At 36.2% G+C, this 20233-nt stretch overlaps 1 pseudogene; it reads right to left on the bottom strand.

The window, feature by feature from the left end:
- Positions 1-3003: 3003 nt before the first annotated feature.
- The window catches only part of LOC116104533, a 33462-nt pseudogene continuing 16232 nt past the window's right edge, over positions 3004-20233 (bottom strand).

Genomic DNA, 20233 nt, shown 5'->3' with positions numbered 1-20233 from the left:
AAATCAAAACCAAACTACAAATTATAAAATGGCAACCCATTTTAATTTGTTAATAATATTTAAAAGAATGCAACAAAACTTTACATCATGCCCTAATGAATGAAAATATCACTTAGATCCACTCAGCTGTCATCCTCAAGGCAACCTTACCATTCTATAAAGACCAATGCATCAATACATGCTAAAATATTTCCTTAGTAAACTCTTAGTTTTCTTTAAAAAGGAAAAAATCCTATTTTTAATTATGGATATTATGAAAAAAGCCTCGTTTCCAATTTATATCAGTTCATTTAAGATTATCAGATTCAAATATATAGATTTTGATAAATCTTTGAACCAACTGTGCATGTAAGCACATGTCATAATAGAACTACTCTAAGTCACATTAACACATTATTGTGTGTGTGTATAAACACACATATATATATATATATTTAGCATTTATCAGCATGTATTAATTTTTCTGACATTTCCAAACTACATTCTAATTTTACTCAACTTTGCCTGCTCCCATAATAATAATCAATTAAAAAATAATCATACTGATTCTGCATCAAACCTTGTAGAATGGTCCTAACCCTTTAAGTTGATCTTTTATTTTGGTTTCTAATTGTATATAATCTAATTTTCACATATCCAATTCAATACTTTTAAAATTAAAAAAATTCTGAAATTACTATTTTATTTAAATTAATTCGTCAAGTTTCAAATACCCTAATATAAATGTCAAAACTATTCCTGTCGACCTATGAAGGTTGATACATGCCACATTTGATCTAAAATGTGACTCTTCAGGCTGGACATGATTTTTGCCATGTTGAAAATGTCCAGTGTAATGGAGGTAGCAAAGTTTTTAAAAGATGCAGAATCAAGATTCTCTTAAGTCATTGTGGCTTCTGTCTTCCCAAACCCAGGAAAAGCTCTGTCAAGAGTTCAACGAACTACATTAAGACCAAGCAGCAGAAGGGACAACTCTCTCTTATTCTCTGTCTGAAATCCCACTATTTTAGAAGACTGAAGAATCACAAAAAGAATGTGACCAAATTCCACTGTTTAAGAATGTATGCACTTTGTTGTCCTTTAAATCCAAAGGAGAATTAATAAACAAGCTAAGTTCTATCCCAGGAATAATGTATCCCAATCATAAACATTTACAAATCATCAACATCAAGTAAATCTGCTCTTTCTACTGTGGGAACTGGAGCACACACTTGAAGATAATGTTAAGCAAGTCCAAACAGATACTTAGGTACCTACTACTACATTTCCAGTCCAGACACAATTCACCTTACACTAAAAACTAAAAAACAAATCAGTTTCTATACTTGGAGGATTAAAGGAATGTAACTCTCCTTTGGGATGGATGTTGCAGAAGGAATTGCTGGGTGAAACCTGCCAGTGTTCTCACTTTAACTATGAAGGCTAGAAATGATGTCTTGGGAGGGCTTTCATACACCAGTGGTCGCAAAGGCAGAACACACAACTGCATGCAGGAGGTTAACGTAAGGGGCATGGAAAGAAGAAAACAAGTTTAATGATGGCACACTCATATCAGCAAGCATTAGCATGCCAGGCTTACAACAACCCTGGGTTTGCTGAAATAAATTTGGAGGAAAATGAAGGAAAAAAAAAAAAAAAGGAAACAGCTAACATAATGGCTCTTTTTCCATAAGGAGTAAAACAAGATTTCATTGTTCCAGAATTGCAGCGAAGTTACTGGCCTATTAGATGGATAAAAATATAAACATTTAAACTTCTGCTTTAAATGGTATACAATTGTGCCAACTAGCCTCAGCTTGATCTAATTCAGGTAAAAGCAAGCTTTTATTAAACTTCAGAAGAAAAAATCATTTTAGTTAGCTTTTGTGCAGTTTGTTAAAGGTTATATTAGAATTTGTTTTGCATTTGGAATAAATGGGCTCTTCTGATTATCCACTATAGCGGGCTGCAGTTTTAAGGGGCTCTTTTAAGTAAACTGAACCAGAATGCTCATAAGTGTTTGTCAATTGAAGCTGCAAGTGGCTTAATCTAAATCACAGCATGAATAATGGCAGTAAATCCTCCTCAGAACTAACAATTCACCAGAGGGCAGATCTGTGACAATCTTTTCCTTTAGCCTGGAATTGTGAATGGGTCTTTCAATAAAGAGATTTTACATTTGTGAACCCAGTGGCTTTACTTCTGAATAGGTTATACATAAATTCAGAATGAATGTTCTATCAAAATCAATATTATTTTTGCTAACAATAATAATTGGTTAAGAGTAAAATAAGTTCTATAAAATTTTGGGCATCATTTTGTTTCAAAATTGCATTTGGTTTACTATATAGACAGTAACATCAACACAGCTCATTGAAAGTAGACATAGAACTGGTGCCTGCATGAAGTTTTCACCCATACATTCTAGCCTCTTTGGGGCAGGAAGGTATTCTTCAGATTACAAAAAGAGAAACCTGGACACCAACCCAGTCACAGAAACCTCAACCTATAATCTGTTCTGTCTACAACATGTGCTGTGGCAATGATGGGGCAGAACTTGTGAGAATGGCCAAACAAAGTCTGGTTTAATTTGAGGCTAATATTGTTTATTCATGACTGAAACCAAGTAGGATTTAGAAATAACATTTTACTATCTTGCTGATAATGTAGTAACATTCCACCGTTGTGATCTGATAATACAGAAGGTAACTGCTTTAATATACTCTATTTTAGCCAGGTAACAATAACACACACACACACACACACACACACACACACACACACACACACACCACCTACTTTTAGTGTTAAGAGCACAATAACTTTTCATAAAGACTGTCTTGAAGATCTCTACTAGATAGCTGGTAAATATCGTCCAATACTAAGTCTAGGGAACAGATGGATAGTAAACACACGTATTAAGCTCACTTTTAAGCACATGACATTATGAATATTAAAAACAAATGATACAAAAAAAAAAAACACCGTAACTCAGCATTTTATTAAAGAGCATTTGACATTACTTCAACGCATGAGGAGGCTGGGCTTAGGGCCATGTACTCTCTCTAGCTTTTCAAAGTGTTTCCTGGCATTATGAATGTTGATCAGAGTAGCTGCAGAAGGGATCAATGGATCTGACATGACCACCATCACATACGTGTTTGACGTAAAGATGTTGGTCGATGAAGGCAGCGAAGTTAGAATTCCTCACTTCCGTGCTCTGGAAAGAAGCAGCCTATTTAAGACTTTGAGCTTCTCAAAGCAGTGCGCATTTCGCTGCTCTTTGCACTGGTAGTGGGAAATCACCAAGAATGTAGCTCTCTCGAACAACAGAACTTCATCAGCCTCAATAATCTGGGCAAAATTCCTTAGGTTTATCTCCAGCTGCTGCACGTTGGGGATCAGCTGATAGATAATGCTGGACCAGGCTTTGTAAGGCGTGTCATCCCAGATGGACGTTCAGAAACAGGTGCACTCCAGCGGGCAAGACAGAAGCCTCAGGTCATCTTCTCGCTCTTTAAAAATCAGATCACGTTGATCTTCCTCAACCAGATCCATTTTGTACACCAGCCAGAAGATTTTGGCATCAGGTGAATTCTGGAGGATGGCTTCCAGACACGACTGGTAATAATGCATATCTTTTTCCAGTTTGCGTCTCTCTACGTCAAACACGTATATCAGAACCTCCACTTTACGGAAGATGTTGTCCTGCTGGCTGGTGAAGTAATTTTCTATAAAGGTGTCCTGGCCACCAGTCCCACAGGTTCAGCAGCATGTTCCTCACGAATCGGACATGGGAGTGCTCCACATTGATGGTGTCACTCAGGACTGAATAATACTGAAAGCTAGGATAGAATGAAACATGAATAGATATAAAATCAAAGGAATGATTTCTACACACATAGATTAGTGCCTAACCTGCTCATCATCAAAGAAGCTACCTCTGATAGCAGTTGGAAGAAGTTGTAGAGACCCACAGCCAGATTTTATGCAAAGATAGTGTCTGAATTGAAGGTCTCCATCCAATCCTTCCTCTTGGAGCTCCAGGAAACCCAAGGAAGAGGGATGGATAGATTTTAGGAGTCGGAGAACTTGAAGGATACCAGGGGAAAATAGTCCACTGAATCAACTAAGCATAGATCATATGGACTCACAGAGACTGAGTCTGCAAGTACAGGGACTGCAAGGGTCTGCACCAGGTTCTTGATGTTTTCTGCAACACCAAACAGTGGGACTCTTTTGTTCTTGTTATTGTGTTTGTTTTTGTTTTCCTATTGAGTTACATTGTCTGGTCTCAATATGAGAGCATTTACCTTGTGTTTTTGTGCCTTATTTTATAATGTTCTGTTGCAGTATCTTAGAGGCCTGAACTTTTCTGAAACAAATAGAAGAAGTGGATCTGCTGGAGAGAGAAAGTGAGGAGGAGCTGGGAGAAGCAGAGGGAGAGGAAACTTGGTCAGGATGTATTGTAAGAGAGAATAATCTATTCTCAATTAAAAAAAAAAAGAGTAAATGGAGCAGCAGTTCTATGGCTGGCACTATTTTTTCTTTCAATTTTTCTATTCTAAAGCTATATCTTCCTAACTGACATGGTAGCAAGACACAAATTGCTATTAACAATTTGGAAAGACTCTATTCAAAATAATGCCTTATTACTTCCACTCTTCTGCTTTCATAGGTTTGCAGGTTTCTCTTTTGTGTTTGATTGGAATGCATTGGAGATTTCTAAAATTAGAAATTATTTTGGAGCTTTCTTCCTTTATATTCAAATATGATGAATTGTGCTCTCTGATTTGGAATAAAAATTCAATTTGATTACTATGTTTATTAATAAATATTTAAAGTAATGTATGCATATTATATGTGTATAAAATAAACAATAGAAGATGAAGAATTGGATCTTCTCACAGCATGTCAACTGCATACAGGAGTTCAAATAGTAACAGCATGCACAAAGCCTCTGCAAGATGAAGCCAGACCAAATCCCAGCATGTAGAGGTGAGGTGGGCACATAATCCCATCCCTAGCTATGGCAATTTTTAACTGCTGGAGATGTGAAAGGCAGTTTTCTTTAATATTGTAACTCATGATAAGTTGATTTGCTCCAGATGCTAACCATATATCTTATAATACTCAAGCATCACAAATGTTCTGGAATGAAAAAAACACAAAAAGATACAAGTTTGTGTGGGTAGGAAATGGTGTGTAGGCCTGGGAAGAGAAGGAGAAATGGGGTGGTATATAGCTGAGTCACATTGTCTTTAATCTAAAACCCTAAAAGAACAAAATCTTTTTTTAAGGGGAAGAATTAGAGTTTTCCTGGTGTTCCTGGATAAATATCCAAATGAAATACTAATTTCAAATGTTCGTTTACTGGAGTTCTATCACACTGCTGGAGTAAACAGGTCACAGAGTATATCTGTAAAGGATGCCCATAATAATTTGGCCTCTTGAGGGAAGAAGGTCAGACTCAGATCAGAGTATTCAAAGTTTGCAAGCACAGGAGTGAGTAGAGACTGTTCACAAGACAGCTGCCTCACATTTTTTCTATCTTAGAAAATCTCTCTGTGTGTCTCTGTTGTCTCTCTCTGTCTCTCCTTTCTACAAAGTTTATCAAAATCATATCTAAAAGCCCGAATTTTCCAGTGCTGATATTTAAATATGAAGTCTTTAACAGGGCATTCAGAAACACAAGTGGAGCCCTTATGTATATTGTGACTTTATAAAACATATAAATTCTTTTGTCCTTTCAGTCTTGAGAAGGCATAACATGATATTTTTCAATTAAATATGTGCTCAGCCCCACCAGCCATCTCCAGGGTCAGATTAAGGACATCTTCATCTGCAGAGAATACTGTTTCAAAAGCAAAAACCAATCAACAAACAAAAAAATCCTAAAACGATACCATTGAAATGAAATAAAAATAAGTTTAGATTAAGGTCTTTAAGTGTTCATGACCCTGAAGAACTAATGTTTGTCCTTCCCTGTGGAAGATGATGATTTCTTTACAAGATCCTAACAGTGCCTGGCACACCAAATAAAATCTCGTGTTGGGATGTCAATCTATAGCTTTGAAAAGTTCAGAAAACACACTATGATATACAGTACACACTAACAGTTATCTGTCTATGTTTTCTACAAAGTGCACCTCCAGAGATGTCTGTCTCCTCTCTACATGGTTCTTCATAAGGGTTTAACCATTGAAATGCCTTCAGCACTGTGAAATGAGAATTTACAGGAAATATTTTATTATAAGATTAATACCAATTTTCTGATTTCATGGGTAAATAAATAGACAATGAATGAGTTTATTTATTTTATGTATAAGAAAACTTTCCCCAAGTACCTATGAATTCTTGAAATAGGGTAAGAAATAATAAATACTTATTTTTAAAAATTAGGAAACATATAAAAATAAAAAAAGAAAAACATAAATAGCCTAAGATTTGTGAGAAGTAAAAGGTAAAAATTAGTCTTTATGTAAATTCTTATTACACCATGAAAGTGTAATTCCTTGTGTTCAATTTAAATAATTTTTAATATTCTGAACTTTCTCATTGATAGACATTTCCAAAGTCAATGCATAATTTTGATGTTAAAGACTTTCTTGCAGATATGGATGATGGGAACTTTTAAATTATTTCAATATGTATACAATATAGTATCCCAACTGTTAGATCATATTACCCACAAATTGGTGGGCCCCAGGGTACTGTAACAGAGCCTATCTTGTTGGATGTGCCTGTGAAATATTTTGTTTATGGATTAACTATAGTGTATAGCTTTACCAAAGGAATAACTTGATTTTATCATATTTTCCGAATCTGCAGAGAAATGTTAATCCAGCAACATGGCTGCTCTGGCAAAGGATCACATCCAGAGACATTCTAACTAGGTCTATGTCATCCAACTGGAATGAAGACAGCCTATGGATTACAGTATAACCTGATGGAATGCAGATTATCCTTAGTACACATCTTTAATTCCTAAAAATGAATGTAAGATTAGTTTGAAAAAGGAAGTAGTCATATTTGAAATTACTCTCTATTTAAGACCAAACAAAGTGGCCAATCAGAGATAGATTTGATACAACGAGTCAGAGACTGGATATGACAAACTCTCATGAGAATAGCAGAGAAAGGAGAGGCTACTTAAGAGCAGCACAGGTGATTGCTTTCTTCTCCATCCCAAGTGAGACTGAAGCATCCTCACTTGTGTCCTTCAATTTGTTAACATTCTTGAATTCCATGGATTTTATCCTACATATTCTATTCATTTTTGGCTAATATCCACTTATCAGTGAGTGCATACCATGCATGTCCTTTTGGGTCTGAGTTATTTCACTCAGAATGATATTTTCTAGTTCCATTCATTTGCCTGTAAAGCTCATGATGTCCTCATTCTTAATAGCTGAATAGTTTTCCATTATATAAATTAACCACATTTTCAGTATTTCTATTCTTCTGTTGTGGGACATCTGGGTTGTTTCCCACTTCTGGCTATCACAAATAAGATCATTGTGAACATAGTAGAGCACTTGTCCCTGTGATATGGTAGGGCATTTTTGGGGGGTATATGCCCAAGAGTGATGGGAGAGGGGAGGGGAAAATGAGAACATGATCAGGTATTAGAGGGGGAAATAGGACTGAAGCCCTGAGGGCCAACAGAATGAATGAAAACAGGAAGCCTTTGGACATGGTAGGTTGGGGGACCATCTAAATGTACAAGAGACCTCGGAGGTGAAAGACACTCAGGACTCAAAGGACATTAGATGAAATGCCCAACAGTGTGGATAGTAAACTTGTAGAGTCCACTCCAATAGAAAGACTCCATCCACTCCATCAAGTGGAGGGATGGGGTTGCCATCTCACAGTCAAAACCTCTGACCCAGAATTGTTCCTGTCTAAAAGAACTGCATGGACAAAAATGGAGAACGAAGGAAAGGAGATGAAGTGACAGACCCAAATTGGAATCCAGCTCAAGGGGTAGCTCCAAGGTCTGACACCTTTACTGATTCTATGGTGTGCTTACAGACAGGAGCCTAGCATGGCTGTCCACCAAGAGATCCAACAAGTAGCTGATGGAGATAGATGTAGATACTTATACCCAAACAATGGTCTAAAGTCGGAGACCCCTGTGGTTGAATTAAGGAAAGGTTGGAAGACGTTGTGGAGGAGAACAACCCCATGGGAAGACCAGCAATCTCAACTAACCTGAATGTTACCAATAACAAGTGCATCATTTTAGCCAGTGCTCTCCTTCTTCTTTCTCTTCTTTCAGACAGAAGTCCTGAATGTTGTATTTTTACCTGAGTATTTGGGTTTTTTTTTTGTATCTTTTTTCACTCTAACTCAATTTACCTTCTTGCCTCTTTATTAAATTAAATGTTTTGCTATACATTTAAAGATGTGCTGGTACCATTATTGTTCAGTAAATAGGTAGACAAAAACTTATGCATTATGTTTGATTTTATGAAAGAATGGCTCTATGTCTCTTTGATTTTTTTGTTAGTTAATATTAATAAAACAATACTAGTAAACTAATGGTTACTGGGACAGTAGATTCCCAACCTTGTCACTGGTTAAGATTTCAGTCACCACTATGATGATGGACACAAGCCTGACATTGGTTTCTTCCCTCTTTCCTCCTAGCAGTCTAGATTTGAGGATTTGTCTATTCTGGTTCTTTTCTCACCATCTTGACAGTCAATTCTGTGGCTAACACTCTGGATAACAGTGAGCATTTTTAGTATGGATAATTCAGCTTAATGTATGTCTCTATAAACCTAGGACCCTTTCAATATCAAGCTCACTCATGTTCTTACTGTTATGTGAGGAGTATATCTGGGATACATGCTAGCTTCCAGATTATCAGCTAACCTTCCATTAGTGGCAACCAGATTTTTCTAGATGTTGTTATATGTACTGTGTGAGTGAAGTTGAGAGCCACATTGACTGAACACACTAATTTTGTACAAAAATATAAAATAGCAATTAGCATCTATTTCTCTAAATATGAATTCACATTTCATATCTTTCTTCTTGCTGCCTTGACTGTAAACAATCAATGTGGCTGTGCACATCTCAGATGACAATATGGCATATCAATGAGTCAATGTTTGCATAGTTCAAAGGTAATGAACTAATATAGAGCATTGGTGTTCATTCACAATAATAACATCTATGTAGTAATATCTGCTACCTACTCACATTGGAGGATAATATTTCTTTTTATTTTAAGGTGAATTATTTTTATTTAGAACCTTCCACATGAAATGGTACTTAGTATTTCTGTATTTATTTGTTTGTGACAAGGTTTTAGTATCTAACCCTAGCTGACTCCTCCTGAAGATCCAGTTGTCCTTCAGCTTGTAGCAATCTTCCTGCATCTACCTCATGAATGCCAGAATTTCAGTCTGTACCACCAGAAAACTTATAGAAAATTTAGAGAATAAATTAAAATATTAAAAACACAGAGAATAAGACAAAGGCAGTATCTCACACTTTCAATATCAGTCCTTAAAGCTAACACTGAAATTTAAGTAATAGTCAATAAGAGGATGTGAGGGCTCATATTTGAAATCCCAGGAATCAAAGGCTGAGGCAGGAGAATCTGAAAATTTGAAGATAACTTGGCCTACGTAGTGAGTTTCATAACTGAAGCATGAGCTATAAGAATTCTATCTATTCAAACACATGTGTTTATATATATATGTATGTATGTACATATATATGTGTGTATGTGTAGATATATATCACAAACATATATATATATTATATAATATATTAACATCCATACACATGGTTATGTTTTATATTTTAAATAACATTTTAATATATTATGCTATATATAAATATATGTAATTTGCCTTCCTCATTTGGACTTTGAATATTCAGAGTTTGTGTATTTGTATATATGTGTATATGTGTATGTATATGTCTATGTATGTATGTTGTATATATATTATATATAATATATATTATATGTTGTATATATATATTATACATATGTATATACCCATGGAAAAGACTAACCTCTTCAAATGAAATATAACATACGTCATGCAATCTCTTGAACTAAAGTAGATTGTTTTAAACCCTGGAAATTATTAGCATTCCAGTAATTCTGATTCTTGCCCTTAGGTCTTTTTATGTGCTTTCAACTTCAGTTATGTGGGAGAATCCAGAGAGCAAAGTAAATGCACAACACATTATGAAGATGAATCTAACACTGAGAATAATTGACCATATTATATGACATTAATAAAAATAAGTTGAACGAATTTTCTTCTTCATCAAGTTTGTTATTTTTGTCTTTCTATGTATTCAATTGTCTTAATAAGGTTTCTAGTACTGTGATGAAATATCATGACCAAAAAACAAACTTGGGAACAAAGTGCTTATTTGGTTTACACTTCCATATAACTGTTAATCATCAAAGTAAGTCATGACAGGAACTCAAACAGGACAGGATCCAGGAGGCAGGAGCTGATGCAGAGGACATGCAGGTGTGTTGCTAATTATCGTGTTCATCATAGCATGCTTAACTTGCTTTTTAAAATTTTTATTTTATAGAGTCCAGGATCACCAGCCCAGAGATGGCACAACCACAATTTTCTGGGTCCACCCTATCAATTATTAACAAAGAAAATGCCTTATGGGCATGCCTACCTCCCCATCTTCTGGGAATATTATCTTTTCTTCTTTCCTTTCCTTTCCTTTCCTTTCCTTTCCTTTCCTTTCCTTTCCTTTCCTTTCCTTTCCTTTCCTTTCCTTTCCTTTCTTCTCTTTTTTCATGTAAAACTTAGATATTTATTTTTAATTTTTTAGATAGGTCTAACGAACTACCTCTGTCTAGCTTGGAATTCCCTAAGTAGAACAGGTTGGTCTTTAACTCAGAGATCTGCTGATTTCTGATTCTTCAATAAGGGTTATTCTCTTAAATACATTCTGACCACAGCTTTCTCCCTCTCAACTTCCCTCAGTTCCCTCTGCCTCCACTCTCTGCCCTCTGTACCACTCCCCTCTGTATCCCCCTTGAAGGCATTTTCTTAATTGAGGTTCCTTTCTCTCAGATGACTCAAACTAATGTCCAGTTAAAATAAAGCTATCCAGCACATCAATATACACTCTCCCTTGATATGCTTAATATGAACTAGAAATTTTATCAGAGGGAGCTAGATGTGGTTCAGAGGTAGAGACTAATAGGAAGCACTGTCACCATTGGGGTCACTATTCTAGAAGAAATGAAGATAATTGTCATGGGTGAGAAGAAAAAATGGCTTCCAAAGTAAATGTGGTGATCTTGATCAAGTTCAACACATGTGGTAAAAGGAGAAAAATGATTTCCACAGGCTTCCCCAGAAACCTAAACACACACACACACACACACACACACACACACACACACACACACACACAGAGAGAGAGAGAGAGAAAGAGAGAGATAGAGATAGATAGAGAGAGAGAGAGAATAGAAATTCACTGTGACTTCTTCCCATACATACAAGAATAAATAATTAAAAATGAAAAATATGGATTAAAAACAGGCCTCTTGATATTAATTTCACAAGGAAAAATAAGGGTAAATCCTTACTTATACAAGCCTGAGATAGATCCCTGTGTGTCATGGTCATCTCCAGTCTGGCCATGAGAATTATTCCTACCCAGTATGCTTTTGCTATAAAGGTGAGACTCATGAAATGCTTTAAGTTCAGGATGGAATTTATGGCACTGACAAACCCATGAACATCCATAATCATGAACAAATTCAAACTATATTCTTGTAAAGTTGTATATTCTCATGAATTTTGGGGGATTCTCTTTAATTCTTTTTTTGATTATTTTATTTATTTACTTTTCAAATATTATCCCCCTTCCCAGTTTCCCCTCCATGAACACCCTATCCCCTCTTCTTCTCCCTGCTTCTATGAGGGTGCTCCCTCCCCCACCCACTACCCCTCACTGCCACAGGATCAAGAGGCTCCAGCCCTATTGATGCCAGATAAGATCATCCTCTGCTACATATGCAGCTGGAGTCATGAGCCCCTCCCTGTATACCCTTTTGTTGGTTTAGTCCCTAGAAGCCCTGTGGGATCTGGTTAGTTAATACAGTTTTTTTTTTCCTATGAACTGTAAAACCCTTCAGCGCCTTTAGTCCTTCCCCTAACTCCATTGTGTTCCCGAGCTTGTGTTCAGTCAAATGGTTGGCTGCATGCATCCATATCTGTATTGGTCAGATTCTGGCACAGATCTCATGGGACAGCTATACTAGGCTCCTTCCAGCAAGCACTTCTTGGCATCATCAATAGTGTCTGGGTTTGGTATCTGCAGATTTGGTGGATTTCTGGATGGCCTTTCCTTCAATCTCTGTTTCACTTTTGTCCCTGCATTTCCTTTGGACAGGAGCAATTCTGGGATTAACATTTTTTAATTGGGTGGGTGGCCTTGCCCATCCAGTGGATATAGTCTTTAAGAGGTTCTTTTGCCCCTTTGTTGTGCATTATAGCTAATGTCATCTCGGTTGTGTCCTGAAAACCTCTAAGGTCCCTGGCATCTGAAACTTCCTAGTGGCTACTGCCAGTTCCCCATCCCCCAAAGGTACACACCTACATTTAAATTCCTGGTCCTCTATACTTCTCCCCTTCCCCTGTCTCACCCGCTCCACTGTTTCTTCCCCCTCCTCTCTGCCTCAGAGATCCCCCCTCCTTCTATCTCCCATAATTATTTTCTTCTGCCTTCTTAGTAAGAGTGAAGCACCCACACTTTGGTCTTCCTTCTTCTTGGGTTTCATATGGTCTGTGAGTTTTATCCTAGGTATTCTAAGCTTTTTTCTAATATCCACTTAGTAGTGAATTCATACTATGTGTGTTCTTTTGTGATGGGTTACTTCAGTCAGAATGACATTTTCAAGTTCCATCCTTTTGCCTGGCAATTTCATGAAGTCATTTTTTTAATAGCTGAATAAATATACCATTTTGTAAATGCACCACATTTTCTGTATTCATTATTTTGTTGAGGGACATCTGGACTGTTTCCAGCTTCTGGCTATTATAAATAAGGCTGTTTTGAACATAGTGGAGCATGTGTCTTTGTTATGTGTTGGAGCTTCTTTTGACTATATGTCCAGGAGTGGTATAGCTGGGTCCTCAAGGTAGAACTACTTCCAATTTTCTGAGGATCAAGATGATTTCCAGAATGGTTGTATTAGCTTGTAATCCTACCAGCAATAGAGAAATGTTCCTCTTTCTCCACATCCTTGCCAGAATCTGCTGTCACCTGAGTTTTTGCATCAAAAAACATTTTCAACAATAAAGAACTTCTTTGTGAATCACCATTCCTGACCTTAAGCTGTACTACAAAGCAATAGTGGTAAAAATCACATCATATTGGTACAGAGACAGGAAGGCAGATCAATGGAATTGAACTGAATACCCAAAAATGAGTCTGCACACCTATGGTCACTTGATCTTTGACAAAGTCAAAACCATACAGTAGAAAAAAGACAGCATTTTCAACAAATAGTGCTGGTTCAATTTGCGGTCACCATCTAGAAGAATGCAAATTAATCCATTCTTATCTCCTTGTACAAAGCTGAAGTCCAAGTGGATCAAGGACCTCCACATAAAACCTGATCTAATAGAATGCTGAATCTAATAGAAGAGAAAGTGGGAAAGGACCACAAACACATTGACATGGGAAAATTTTCTGAACAGAACAGCAATGGCTCATGCTGTTTAATTGCAATGAGAAACATTATTTTTCAATGGTCTGTGAGCACTTCAAAACCAGGATATATTAACAGTTCAGTTTTCTAAACGATCTCTCTGTAACCTGTTATCATAAGAACTTCTAACACTGTTCATGTCATAACTTTGGATGGTATTCTTGACTTTTTAATTGTCATCATCTCCTGTAACTACCTTCATTTTATTCTTGACTCCTTCTTATAAATCAGTATCTCAGCTAAGGATTGCAAACAGTCTCTTTGTTTCCAGCTTCCATGCACTTAATCTAGGCTGAGCTACCATTGCTACTCTAAGAGTCCGAAGAGTTGCATGACTTTTAGAGTGGCAAGTCTTTGGACCCTTTAAACTGTTTTCCTTAAGTGAAATGGACTGATGTGGTTACAAATTTCTGTATCTGTTATTTTACCCCTTCTCTTTTACTCCATTGTTAGATATTCACAGTAAATGACATTCTGTTTAATTTCAGTTACTCATGATCTTATTTTCTGACTTAGCCTTACTTCTACATATCAAAATATGTAATACCAGGTCAATAGGCTGTCATTTAATTGTAAGATGATACAAGTCTTTATTTAATAGTAGAATTGTCATTGAAAAATATTTTAAAACATCTTTTAGTTATTCTTTATAAATTCTTTTAGTATAAAATGCATTTTGAAACCAGGCAGTGGTGGCACATCCCTTTAATCCCAGCACTTGGGAGGCAGAGGCAGGTGAATTTCTGAGTTTGTGGCCAGCCTGGTCTACAGAGTGAGTTCCAGGACAGCCAGGGCTATACAGAGAAACCCTGTCTCAAGAAAACAAACTAATTAATTAATTAATTAATTAATTAATTAATAAAATTCATCTTGATCATATCCATCTGTACTGGCTGGTTTTGTGTGTCAACTTGACACAGGCTGGAGTTATCACAGAGAAGGGAGTTTCAGTTGGGGAAGTGCCTCCATGAGATCCAGCTGTGGAGCATTTTCTAATAAAAAATATGTTAGTGTTCCAGAAATCAAGCAAGTAGTCATAATTTTATATTCTATAAATATTATAGTATATATGGAACTACACTAGAATTTTCTACCATTTTCCTGTAAATTTGAGGATACATTTGGTTTTCTTTGCAATGAATGAAATAATTTGACAACAGCTTTACAGCTGAAAGTGGAAATTAAGAATTATTTCTTTTATATACATATGCAGAAAATCTCCTCATTTGTCTAGATGTAAATATGTTCTTTATAATGTGGAAAAATAATATAAGTTTACTTATATTATCTTCTAAAATTGATTACTACAGTATTAATATAAGTAAGTAGTCTGTAAAAAATATGTGCTAAATGAGGGTATGTGTTATCAAACATTTTTCTTCTGCTGAAATGTTTGATCCTTATATTTCCATAGCAATGAGTTCACATTACTGCTTAAGATAACTCTGTTAATGGCACAGGACACTGACCTTTTAGAGTGTCTCTAAATAGAGAATTTAAATGCTTCTAAGAGGAGAAGAACGTTAAAAAGGCACACCATTGGAATTGTGTAGATAAAAGAGTACACAGAGATGGGACAAAGATATAGAAGAGTAGAGTAGGTGGTACTGGGTTGATAAAATCATATTTAAAAAGACCAAAAAGGGGAAAACAACTTTATAAGTTAGTTTTACGCACATACAATGCTTTTTTAAAATGTATGCTCAGTTTTGACTCTCCCATTAACTTTAAAACAAACACTGATGTCAGTGCTAGTATGTTTTTAATTTTTATGTATTTCAGCAAGCTGAATAAATATTTGTTTTCCAATTTCTTATTTCAATGGGAATGTTTCCTATTTCATATTGAAAAGCTGGACTTCAACACCAAGGTTCTCCAAATCTCTTACTGTTTTTCATAATATGTTTTACTTAGAATTTTTTTTCTAGGAAAAAAAAAGGTTTTAAGACTTTGGCAATCTGTTCTAATTGTCTTCACCTTCAAACTGCATAACTTGATAAAACTTGATAAAACTGTCTCTGTCTCTGTCTCTCTGTCTCGCTGTCTATCTCTCTCTCTCTCTCTCTCTCTCTCTCTCTCTCTCTCACACACACACACACACACACACACACACATACACACACACATACACATACACACTCTTTCTTTGCATTTCTTGTCAGCAGCCACTCTTTCCTGACTGTTCTCCTCAGAGTTGGGGGGTATCATATCTCTGACACATTCTATCATACCTTTCTCTGATTTGTCACTTTGTCTGCCTCTCAATTAGAAGTCACTTTCAAACATGTCTGCTTCCTTCTACAAACTAACATTACCTTCATCGTTTGAGATTAAAGGCATGCACTAAGAGCAAGTATTACAGCCTGATCACACAGACCTAGAACGTCTTTGGATATGATCTCTTGTTAGAGAAGCCATGTTGTTAAATTAATATTCCACTACAGGTTATGGTTGTTTAGTTTGATCTTGTGGTACACCTAGTAGTGGAAGCAAGGGTTGCCTCTAACAAGTTTGCCTGCTTTTAGAACCATATTCTTCTTATGGGGATGCCTAGGCTTATTGCAAATTGATATGCCATGTTTGGTTGATATCCATCGGGAAACCTGCCCTTTTCTGAGGGGAGATGGAAGATTAGTTGATCAGTAGGGGAGAATGGGGAGATTGGTAAGGGAAAAGGGAAGGGAAACATGGGTTTGAATGCAATATAAGAAAGAAGAATAAATAAAATAGAATAATTAGCTTACATTTTAGTATTATCATACCTCTTTTGAGCCCCTTACTTATTTAGTGATTGATGCTCGTTGATTTTATTTTATCCAACAAATGAGACTCTCAATGCTTAGTAATTATTTTAAATTTTTATTTACACTGCATCATGCATGTGTATGTATGTATGTATGTATGTATGCATGTATGTATGTGTGTATGCATGGATACATAGATGTTATAGTGTAAATATAGATATCAGAACACAATTCATGGGAGTCAGTTTTCTCTTTATTTCTTGTGGGTCCCAGACACTCTGGCAGACTGCCTTTATGACCAGCACCTTGAGTCACTGAGTTATCTCCTTTGCCCTCTGCATTTACTTTATATTACAAACTAGAGTATGTTCTTTGGTGGGTAATATCCAAAAGTGTGTTATTTTCAATTTAACAAAGTTCATTTGGAGAAAATTTTACTTAAATGGGCTGTAAAAGCAAGGCTCTCATATCTGTTCTATCGACTCTGTTTTAAAGTCACACTGAAAATTCTGATTCCACTTCCCCATTTTTCAAGACCTTTCTTATTTGATATGTATGTTCTTTCTTGGTCCCATTGTCTCTTTGTACCCCTGGGTGAGATGATATTTATTATAGGACAGAGACCATCTGTTAGAAATAGATGAAGAATAATCTGGGTCAGCTCCAAAGCCAGGTTCTATATATCATGTTATTTGATGGTTTACGATCCTCTTTCTCACAAATCTGTACGGATAGTATGCCTCATGTGTCATCACATAGACAGAGAGTCAGAGTGTCTATCCCTCGAGGCTGTACATTTGCTCCTTCACCTGAGACAATGGAGCTTTCAGCGTCTTGGCATGCACTCACTCAACTCAGATGACATTTTCTTTGTCATCTAAGTTAATGGATATACAATAACCTTATAGAAGTGTAAAAGGACATCTCGAAAGACACTTCAGATTTTCTTCTATTTCTAGAACTCTCCAAAGTTGACATGACTGATGAGCAAACTGTAAATGGAGCCATGGGCACTGTCAGTTACAAATATGCATTACATCCACACTGCTAGGTCGTATGTCAGGCTCCCACTGCACTCTATTTCAGAGAGAAGTTAACTACTTTTACATTGAAAAATGTAAAATCTCCCTTATTCCAACTCCTCCCAGATCTACCCCGTGTCTCTACCTACCCAAGTTCATGGACTCTTCTCCTTTCTATTTTATGTTAATACCAAAAACAGTGCAATTTCTCTCTTCCAAATACACTTGAATAGGTCGACTACCACAGAGTGCAATTGACTTATCAGGAGCTGCAACCTTAAAACTGACTCTCCTAGAAGCTATAAAATTCTAGTCTAATAACTACTTCCATGCTGTGATTTTGACTTGCTTGGGCTTATGCAACTCATGCATGCTATCATAAGTATTGTCAGTTCCCACGTGCACCTGTCCTGTTGTGCCTGGAAAAGACTGCTTCTTTATAATGATGTAACCCCTCTGGTTCTTACAATCTTTTCTATTCCTCTACACAACTATCATTAAGATCCCTGAACCTTGGAAGTAGAGGAGTAATATGGATATCCTATTTAGTGTTGAAAAATTTATAGTCTCTTCTTCCCTGCATATTGAGAGATGCAATGATTTATGGGTATATTACTAAAACATTAGCAGTCATTTTAAGACTCAGTCCATTTAAAAATACTATTATTATTCCCATCCCCTATGACTTATGATATATCTAGTCACATGTTCTTTGTCCTGATAATGATGCCCAGGATAGTTCTATCTCTTGGATAAAAAAAGTAAATCTATTAAAGAAAATGTGTGGTTACACCCGTAATATTCAAGTCATTATTTCATCAACAGACATATTTCACGTCTTGCCTCTACCTTCCAGATTTCATAGTTGAGTATGAATAATGATTACTTTTCTCTTTTACTACTATGGACAATAATTTTTACATTACTAAATTTAGTGTAGAAAGCCATTAGATCTGTAGTGTACAGGTCATTACCTTGGTAAGTTTCTCCACATTTTGTGGATCAAATATGTGGTATCTTTAGCAATATACAGAATTTTAGAGTGACAGATAACCTTCCATATTACCACAAGCTTTCCATTAAAATAATTATGCAAATATATATTTTGGAGTTTCTGATGTATTTATTGATAATATTATATATCTAAATAATAAATATTGCATGGTTTGTTTTGCCAGTAATGTTTTAGGTCAGCAAGGATAATTCTGCACAATCTGCAGACAAGATAATAACATGGAAAAGGGGAGATTTACAAAGTCTCATCCCGAGTGGAGGAACTATTCATATTTGACAGCTGCTGACAAAGAGAGTGAATTTTATTTAGTACAGTAGCCCATGATAGTTTGAACATGTGCTAACGGTGTGTCATATAGCCAAAGCTTTGTGGACAGAGCATGTTGTAGGTTTCCCTAGATGGAATTTCGGCATTTTTGTTTTGTTTTGTTTTTGTTTTTTTGAGACAGAGTTTCTCTGTGTAGCCCTGGCTATCCTGGAACTCACTCTGGAGACCAGGCTGGCCTCAAAATCAGAAATCTGCCTGCCTCAGCCTTCCAAGTGCTGGGATTAAAGGCATGTACCAGCACTGCCCAGCATTTATCATATCTAATATTAAGCATTTACACATGTGCTGTTCTGTCTATAGACATTGCTTATTACATTGATAATTAGAACATGGTGGTTAACATCTGTAAAAACAGCATGTAGAAGGTTATGATATGAAGACTAGAGTGAATATTAGGGCAGCTTTGTTTACATGTGATAACTCTATTTTAAAAGGACAATAAAAACATTAGAATTGGAGTGCTACACCTTAATTCAGGCTGATGTAGGCTGAAAAAAATAAGATGAGTAATCACTAAAAAATGAGTGGGCTGGGCAGTTGTGGTGTATGCCTTTAATCCCAGCACTTGAGAGGCAGAGGCAGCATATTCCTGAGTTCAAGGCCAGACTGGTCTACAGAGTGAGTTCTAGGACAGCCAGGGCTACACAGAGAAACCTTTTCTCGAAAAACAAAAAACAAAAACAAAAACAAAAAACAAAACAAACAAACAAACAAAAAAGAGTGCTCCCTGCTTATTTAGAGAGAGATCATTTATTCAAAGTTGGTAGAACTAATGGCTCCAGCAGCATATATATAGCAGAGGATGGCCTAGTCGGTCATCAATGGGAGGAGAGGCCCTTGATCCTGTGAAAGTTCTATGCCCCAGTGTAGGAGAATGCCAGGTCCAAGAAGTGGGAGAGGGTGGGTTGGTGAGCAGGGATATGGGGAGGGATCAGGTTGGTTTTTTTCTTTTCTTTTTCTTTCTTTCTTTTTTCTTTTTTTTTCAGAGGGAAAACCAGGAGATATCATTTGACATATAAATAAAGAAAATATCTAATTTAAAAAAAGGACAAACTTGCAATGAATTTTATAAAAACAGGATGTTAAATAGAACCAATTATATTGAGGCACATACATATAGAAAATGTACACATGTAAAAAACATTCACCTCTTTTGAATTTTGACATATACTGCCATATGAGTCTTTTGGGGACTTGTTCTCCAAAACACTAATAACACTACTCTGTGCATAACAGCAACAAAAAGTAGCAGTGGCTTACCTGGATATTGTTCAACATCATGTTGATCTACTTCTTCTCTTATGTCTTAGAAAATTATAATCATCTCAGTTTCTTATAGCCACTTACAAACTAAGAAACATAAAAGAACAGGCTACTTGTATTAGTCAGGGTTCTCTAGAGTCACAGAACTTATGGTAGT

This window comes from Mastomys coucha, unplaced genomic scaffold (assembly GCF_008632895.1).
Source record: "Mastomys coucha isolate ucsf_1 unplaced genomic scaffold, UCSF_Mcou_1 pScaffold22, whole genome shotgun sequence".
Lineage (NCBI taxonomy): Eukaryota > Metazoa > Chordata > Mammalia > Rodentia > Muridae > Mastomys > Mastomys coucha.
This window is presented reverse-complemented; position numbering and strand designations above follow the sequence as displayed.